The sequence below is a fragment of the Chelonoidis abingdonii genome, chromosome 15 (genome assembly GCF_003597395.2).
Source record: "Chelonoidis abingdonii isolate Lonesome George chromosome 15, CheloAbing_2.0, whole genome shotgun sequence".
In the NCBI taxonomy this organism is placed as follows: Eukaryota; Metazoa; Chordata; order Testudines; family Testudinidae; genus Chelonoidis; species Chelonoidis abingdonii.
In genome coordinates this window covers 47,074,434-47,083,609 of record NC_133783.1, presented here as the reverse complement: position 1 = coordinate 47,083,609, position 9,176 = coordinate 47,074,434, and positions in this window count along the sequence as shown.

The window sequence follows — 9,176 nt, the reverse complement described above, 5'->3', positions numbered from 1 at the left end:
GTCTCCTTTCATAAGACAGGTTTTCCATTCCTCAGATCATCCTAGTAGCCCTTCTCTGTACCTGTTCCAGATTGAATTAATTCTTCTTAAACATGGGAGACCAGAACTGCACACAGTATTCCAGATGAGGTCTTACCAGTGCCTTGTATAACGGTACTAACACCTCCTTATCTTTACTGGAAATACCTTGCCTGATGAATCCTAAAACTGCATTGGCTTTTTTAATGGCCATATCACAGCAGGGAAAGAAGTTCCATGCTGGGTTTCTTCCATCACTAGACTCATCTCCTTCCTGACAGTTTGAATGAACTTTACGTTGGGGGGTAGCTTTCAGAATTGATTTCAAGGATTCACTGGACTATAAAAGAGAGGGGTAAATAACCCCACGTTATTTTTCTCCTAAAACGACAAAAGGAACCAAGCATTTGGGACTTTGTGGGAAATCCTGACCCCGGGGTGGCAAAGCACCTTGCTGGAAGGTGGTATGGTAAGAATCTTAGACAGACCCAAAACTGTAGTTTTGTAAGTCTTAGTTTCTAGAAAGTGTGTTTCACTTCTATTTTCTTATAAATCTATTCTTTTATAAAATCTCCATCTGTTAATAAACTTTTTACTTTTAATCTAAACCAAGCCACAGCTGTTTGAATTGAAGTAATTGTTAGCTCCAGTTAAAGTGATAGACTGTGCATTTTGTCTTTTTAGAGGAGAAAACAAACCTTATTATTCCTGTAAATGGGCCAGGAAATGAGGTTTTCAGTAGCGGTGCCCATTCAGCTTGTGCATGCACTCTACGTAACCTTGTGCCCTGCACTGAGGCTATAGAGGGCTGTGGAGGTGAATCACCCTGAGTTCCTCCTTACCTGCCTGAGATGGAGCTTCAGCAGTGTCTGCTTTGAGCTTGCCACATTGATGTTTCTTATCCTAGTTCTTAGTTAGTGTTTGCTAGTAGTTGGTTCATCTGAGGGCTGTTTTGTTCCCATTATTTTATTCTCTCTCCAGGAAAGTTTACCTCACCAGAAGGGTATGCCTAGTTCAGTGGGGCTCAAATCCTGCCTCACTTGCTGTCCCGGTGATCGACCACCATTCCTGGTATGTCCATTGCCTTAGGGAAACACACATCCTTCAAAGGTGCAACTTCTGCTTAGCACTTAAATCTAAGGCCAGGAAAAATCAGAAAATTAAACTGAGACTCCCCCCCGAACTCTTTAAGGGCCAATGTTATGCCCTTCTGCATAACAGACTGATTCTTCATTGCCAAATTTCCATTATGGAACCTATGACTGCATTCTGTATGGAAACCACAAAAATCTTCCTTCATCCAGCTTTTCTCGCTCAATAGATGTTCTTCAGTAATTGCCTCATAAGCCATTTGAAAGAATGAACTTGTTGCACATTTAAGAAATTCCAAAGGTACCATCACTTCAGCTTTCTTAAAGCAAAGCTTGAAAACATGCCCTATCACAGCTTAACAACAGTGCTCTCTCTAAAATGGATGATCAAAATAATTATAAATATGTTTAAATGTCTCTCGCCAAATAATCTGGAAACGCTTCACGAACAATATGTGCAGTGGGAATCACTGCCCACTGCTAAAACTCAGCCATCTCTGTTAAAAGTGGCCTCTGTTAAACAGCATATGGTACCATGCATAAAGAATACCATAGCCTATTGAAACTATAAAGGGGATTTTATATAGCCACAGTGTAATATCCATATTTGTCCAGGACAGAATTAAAACTCCTATTGTGCTCAAGCTATTGTAGATTCTCATGTGGCCCCCATAACTGTAGTAGTTGAGCATCTGTATTAGAGTTGTTGTGAGGATAAATTAATCAAAGGTAGAAAGTAGCATAATACCCAATTCTACATATGCAGAACTGAGGCACAGAAAAACTATTAAACCAAGATCACGCAGGAAGTCTGTGGTAAAGCAAGAAATTGAACCTAGGTCTCTCAGCACCTTGTGAAAGTTCTTATGGATTTTAATGCTGATTGCCACTCTTACCTCTTTCAAAAGGCTGCACCTCTGGTGCCCACAACATCATGTTACTATTTTCTATCATTATTCATGGAGAAAATTGCTGAATTGGCAACACTTTCCTTTAAGGTCTCCCATCCAAATATTGACCAGTTACACCATGGACCAGGCTTTGTGAGAAATGGGCATGAAATGGACCCTTCAGGTATGTCACTTGCAACTTTCATCTCATCTAAACTAGGCAGAGTCAGTACTTCACTAGGAAGTTCCAGCGAAAACTTAAATGCTACCGTACAAAAAGGGTTGGCGATTCACTATGTTCTTTGATGGCTGGAAATAAGAGAAAATCCTCTTCCCAATTTACGTAAAGTTAATTTAAACACTTTTCTGAAGTTTAGAGATGCACGTTTAACACAACCAAGTAGTAAATGCCAAAGTGACATACAGCACTAACCCGATTTCACATAGTAACTGTTTAAAAAAATGTGCAAAATTAAAACATTTACTCTCAACGAGTTATACCACAATCCGACAACAAATATGCTTCACCGCCCAATGCTTTCACGTGAAATCACTGAGTGACTCAAGATGAGTTTGACAGAGGCAGATTAAGGTTTCCCTGGGCCACAGCAAGTCCGGTGGCTTCTCCCCACCCCTTCCACCTGCAGTCCCACCACTTCTGTGTGTGACCTCATTCACAGCCCTATCCCTTTCTGCCCCTTCCCGGGGACCCTGCTCCTGTTCCTCCAGGGTCCCCCCACATTCCACCCACCACACAACCCATTTGTTCCTTTCCTCCCTTACCCCGCAACAGTCCCAAGACGAGAAGCTCTGTCCCTGCGCCGGGGCCACAGTCACTGCAGCAGGGATCCGGGTGCTGGGGCTTCCCCTGCCACTGCCTCCCACGCTTATGTGGGAGACCAGGGGTCAGAGTGCCAGGGTTTCTCCCATCCTGCCCAGTGCTGCTGCTGGAGAGCGGGGTCGGGCATGGGAGTTTCCCCTGCTGGGGATGGGGTTGGTAGCTACCCGGGGGCTATTGTGCAGAGGGGGCAGCTGCGGGTGTTTCCCCTATTGCACGGCTTTGGCTGGGGTCGCTAGGTTGTTGGGAGTGCTTTCCCCCATCCTGTGGCTTCTGTCGGGAATGGGATCAGGAGGTTGCTGAGGAGGCTTCCCTCTGTTCTAGGCTTCTGTCGGGGATGGGGTTGGGCTGCAGGGGCTTTCCCCACCCCATGGCTTCTGCCAGGGATGGGATCAGGGGGCACAGGGATTTCTCCCACTCCACCTGTCAGGTGCCAGAAGTCAGGCTCCTTCCCCCCCCTCCTCCTCCCCAAGTAGGCTGGGACCTACGGGCTAATCTCCTGGTGGAGTTAGAAAATTCTGTCAACTTTCTATACAATCTAATATATATAATGATCACAAGCAAGATGGTATAAATGCCCGAGGAATGACTATACTAGTGGGTTTACCATTAGTGAAGCTACGCAGTAACTGAAAATATGGGTATTAGCTTTGCTAGTGTATATATGCCTGAAAGGGTATCAGAAAAGAAAGCTAATTCAGACTGTGGAAGGCAGTCACAAAAAAGCAGCAGTCAGAACAGAGTTTTGTTTAAAATACAACCACCACTATCTTCTTTCATCTCCCAAGAGATAATAAATACTTCTTTCAAAAAAAACCGACAAACCACTGCTTCGACTAACTGGCTATTTTTCGTTTCTAAATCAGTGCAAGACCAAAACGTTGCAAATACCTGAGCTGAATTCAACCTGGAAATATTCACTTTCCAATGGAAAAGCAGACCTTTTTAAAGAGACTGACTTTGAGGGGGAGGCAGAGAGAAAGAGTTACTCCTATGGACGTGGGTGGGGTGGAGGGGGAAGAATGAAATTGTGGTGATACTTAGCTAAATGGTTCTATATATTGTAGTTTTTGGCAAATCCCATTCCCCATAAAAAATCATAAATTTTTGTGTAGTATTTCTAAAACTGAAAATGAAATTTAATGAATAAATCACTTCCTGTCTTACCTGGTGCTGTGGATTGCAGTCTTTGTTTCTGCCTTGACTCTTACCAACTACATTTAATACTCATCTATATTATAACACTATCTATTTACCCCTATCTAAGGCTCCCATCTAGCAAAGCCCTGGTACACGTGTTAGTTTTGTTGTATGAGTAATCCTATTTGAAGTCAATGAGACTACTCACATACTTTAAAGTTAAGCATGAGCTCCAGCTGGAGTGAGGCCTAAATGTTTGGCTCAATTTCTTACTGTAGACATGTTAGGCAATCTCTTCTGAATCTGGAGACAGAAACTGTCTGGTATTGATGGGTGAAGGTATCATGTAATGGTATGGCAATAGCATAATACAGGGGTTGGAAACCTGCAGCACGTGTGCCAAAGGCGGCACACGAGCTGATTTTTAGTGGCACTATGCTGCTGGCCAGGATCCCGGCCACCAGCCTCGCTCAGCCCGCTGCCTGCCTGGATGGACGGAACCCCGGGCCGGCAGCGGGCTCAGCAGGGCCTGCGGCTGGGACTCTGGCTGGCAGGAGTCGGTGGACGGAACCCCAGAGTGGCAGCGGACTGAGCGACTCAGCCCACTGCCGGTCTGGGGTTTCATCTGCTGCCCACACTGCCAGTCTGGGGTTCTGTCTGCCAGCCCCTGTAAATGTAAAATTTATTGCTGGCATGCGAACCCTTACATTAATGAAGACTTGGCATACCACTTCTCAAAGGTTGCCAACCTCTGGCATAATATGTATCCTTTATTATGGAGGTACCAGTCATTACTCTATAGTTACAATTGCACCAGTTTTGTTCTTAAAGTATTTTTAAGTATGAAAAATACAGCAAACCTTCCCCAAAATTGCAACACCTTGAATACAGAATGATTTTTTAAAAGAATTCGTAAGGAAATCCATTAATTAGCATGAGTTAAAAATAATTTAAAAAATGATCCTTTACAAAATTTAGCATCTCGTCTTCTATTCCATTTCTGATACCACCCGAATAACTATAGTATCTGAGCACCTTTCAATATTGCATTCAGTGACATGACTAACATCTGTCACTTGTGGTTTGTCCTTTTTCATCCTGTCCCCAGAGAGAGAATTACATACACAGTGGACTGTTTTGTTTTGGATGGGTTTGGACGTTTTGTGCACGTGTGTGTGTGTGTGTTGCAGTCTTTTGTTGCATATCTTGCTGTGTGCTTATAGTAGAGAAGGCAAGGTCAACAAAGTGAGCCCTTTGCCCTTGAAGTGGAAGGTGGAGAGATTTGTGATGGTTAAGGCTACGATTTAGTCATGGAGGTCGCACAAGTCACAAAATCCATGACTTCCAGAGACCTCTGTGACTTCAGCGGTGGCGTTCCCCGCAGCTCCGAGCCACCACCAGCGACATACCCTGCTGCTCCTGGCACTGGTGGCAGCAGGGTACCCTGCAGCTCCCTGCTGCTGGATGGTGGGGGAACCCCAAGCTCCCAGCTGCCAGATGGCTGCAAGGGTACCCCAAGCTCCCTGGTGGTAGGGGAACTGCAGAGCTCCCAGGTAGCAAGGGAACCCTAGAGCTTGTGGGCAGCAGCCAGGGGTGGCAGGGGAACTCCTGGGAAGCAGCTGGGGAGTCCCCAAGCTCTTGGCAGCCCAGGGGAACCCCTGAGTTTGTGGGCGTGATGGGGGACCCCCGAGCTCCCAGCAGCCAGGGCGGCAGGGGAACCCCTGAGCTCCGGCTGCTGCAGGCCCCTAGAGCTGCAGATGGTGGGGGTTCCCTATAGCTCTCAGCTGACAGAGGAGATGGGGCACCCCACAGCTCCTGGCCCCCACAGGCTGCGGGGGTACTTCACAGTCCCCAGCTGCTGCAAGCATCTCCTAGCCCCTGTGCAGCTGCCCCCCGCTTCAGGTGGTGTAGGGATCCGCAGATCCCCATTTCCCCTCAGATATTTTTAGTAAAAGTCAGGGACAGGTCACGGATTCTGTGAATTTTTCTTTTTTGCCCGTGACCTGTCCACTTTTACTCAAAATATCCATGACAAAATCTTAGCCTTAGTGATGGTCCTTAGTTCCTGTGGGAGCTCATTCCAGCTCCCTAGAAAGCTCTCTTCCTGCACACACTAGCTTTATCCTTATGTGGAATGTTCTATTATGCCAGAGAGAAGTTTTGGACCATGATTTTTCTCCTAGAGCTTTAGATGAGCTTTTATGCCTCCTACACCTTGGCAATTGAGCCCCTTGAAGATAAATACCAAAACAATTGAAGCTGATAGTCTATTAATCTCTATGGGAAGCCAGTACGGTGAATGGAGAACAGGTTTGATATGCTTATGGTAGCTTATGTTGTTGAGGCGCTGCAGTATTCTGCTCTACCTGGAATTTCTTAAGTACTGAAGACTACATGCCCAAGTATATTTCATTGCTGTGGTTCAGATGCTAAGTGACAAGGGCATGTATAATTGAGTTCAGGTCACTGTCCACCAAGATGGGATGGAGTCTCCTAGTCAGCTGGAGATGGTACAAAGCACTGTTCACGAATGCTGCTATATGAGAGCTTAGTGTCAATGAGGAATCCAGGAACCTCCTAAACTATGGACTGTATTGATCAATTGTGTATCTTTGGTTGTTTTCAACCAAAAGAGACTGACAGTGGCTGCAAACTCTTAAAAATACTTTCCTCAGCCCATCAGCATAACCGTTCTTTGCTGAGTTTTGCTTCAACCAGCTTTGTCCATGAGTTGATCTTGATCCTAGCAGTAGTAGTATGACTGTATGTGGTGAACATAAGAACTGTCATATTGGGTCAGACTAATGGCCCAGGTAGCCCAATATCCTGTCTCTGACAGTGGTCAGTGCCAGGTGTTTCAGAGGAATAAATAGAACAGGGCAATTATCCAGTGCCCCAACCCTGTGTTCCCATTTCAGCTTCTGCCAATCAAGATTAAGGTTTCCCTGAGCATGGGTTTGCATCCCTGACCATCTTAGCTCATAGCCATTGATGAATCTAATCTCCATTAACTTATCTAGTTCTTTTTTGAACCTAGTTATACTTTTGGCCATCACAACATCTCATGGTAATGAATTCCACATGTTAATTGTGTTGGGTGAAAAGTACTTCCTCTTTTTTTAATCTTAAGTCTTTGCATTTCTTGATCAGTGTTCACGTATGACTTTTTAATAACAAAACAAAATTCAAAGACAAAAACTTAAGATGTATACTACCTCAAATGTGCTCTCTAGTGGCATCACGAGGAAAGAAACAGTATATTTAAAAACCAATTTAATCTAATCTTGAACCACAAACACTCAAATGCATTAATCATTGTATGACTCTTTTAAGTTGTCATACAGAGCTAAGCTAAACTTGTACATCTGGAATGCATATAGGATGGCAAAGGCACACCTATATTTTCACAGAAAGCTTAGAGAATTGTAAGGCAAAATACCAGTACAATGATTGTAAAGCTACAGAACATTGCAGTGTGTTTTGGTTTTGTAAATACTATCAAATTACAGGTCTGGAAAAGATTCTCTGAGCATCACAGCAACATGCAAGGTGAAACAGATCGATTAGCATAAGTCAGGCCTTCACAAACTGTGTGTTGGGAGCCAAAGTGGGTTGCAACCCCATTTTAATGGAGTCGCCAGGGCTGGTGTTAGACTTGTTGGGGCCAGGGCCGAAGCTGAAGCCCAAGCCCCACTGCCCGGGGTCGAAACCCAAGAGCTTCAGCCCTGTGCAGTGGGGCTCAGGTTACAGGGCTTCAGCTTTGGCCCCCTGCCTGGGGCAGTGGGACTTAGGCGGGCTCAGGCTTCGGTCCCTCCTCCCGGAGTCATGTAGTAAATTTTGTTGTCAGAAAGGGGTCATTATGGATAAAAAAAAAAAAGGGGGGGGGCAGCTGTGTGGGTTACAGATTGTTGTAATAATAACGACTCTGGATTTCTGGTTTAAGACTGTGATTTTTAGTGTCTAGCAGAGTAATTAATTTATGCTCCCAGACTCATCTTTTGAAAGTATTGTGCAGGTTTCCTTTGAGGATGAGGAGTAATAGTTCAGACAGAGTGATCACTTTGTGAAAACTGTTCATCCACAGATGATAGGGTATTTCTGTCTTTTATCGTTTTTCTAGTGATTGTCTGGTTTCACTCACATAGCTGTTGTTCAGGCATTTACTGCACTGGTTGAGGTACACCACGTTATGATAGGGATGTGTAGGAGCCATAGATCTTGAAATGTGTGTTTTTGACAGGTGTTGATCACTGTAGAAACGTCTGAAGGTCTTGCATCTGTTCTGGCAGGGTCTGATGCCCTTTTGAGTTGATTGTTATGGTCTGTGAGGAGGTTGCTTCTAATGATGAGCTTGGAGAGGCTGGGTGGTGTTTGAAGGTCACAGATGGATGATTAAGGAAACCTCTCCTTTTTGTCTTATGTCTGCAGAGGTGTTAACAGGCCCCTCTGCCTTGAATGGTCCCTTGGAATATGTGCTAACTACTTATGCCAAACCATCTGTTCCGCCTTGCATTTAGCTGTAATGGGGCTCCATTTAAGTACCTTTCCCAGACCTGAAGAAGAGCTGAGCTATGTGTTGCTCAAAAACATCTCTTTCTTTCTCACCAGCAGACGTTGGTCCAGTAAAAAAATATTACCTAACCCACCTTGTCTCCCTAATGTCCTGGGACTAACATGGCTACAACTACACTGCATACATCAGATTACAGGTATTTTTCGTGGTCCAAACCATTTTGTCTTCACCATTTCTATAGAAAAGACGAAGACCAGGGTTCTATTTTGAGGTCTAGCCTTTCACTCTGAGCCAGCAGACACTGGAAGTATGCATACTTGGGGACAGATCCTGCTCCCATTGAAGGAAATGGCAAAGCTTCCATTCTCTTGAGAGAGGTATCTTTCATGGACCTGCGGTATTTGGGCCCCAAATGGAGTATCAGCCAACCTATCGTCAACCAAGAAAAGTCACTAGAGACCAAGTCCCCTATATATAGGCTGTGATCATTAAAGTATATTGCTTGTGTTTGGAGAAATATTTACTTTGAACATTATAGCTATGTGATTCTTTCCAAAGGGTAGGAGAGGTGGAAATTAAAATAATCTTTGAGATGATATAGAGAACTAAAAGACCTGTTAAATTCAAGTCCCTTTTCCTCAGGATACAGTCCTTAGTTACCACATGCATCAGATATTAGAGTTAAT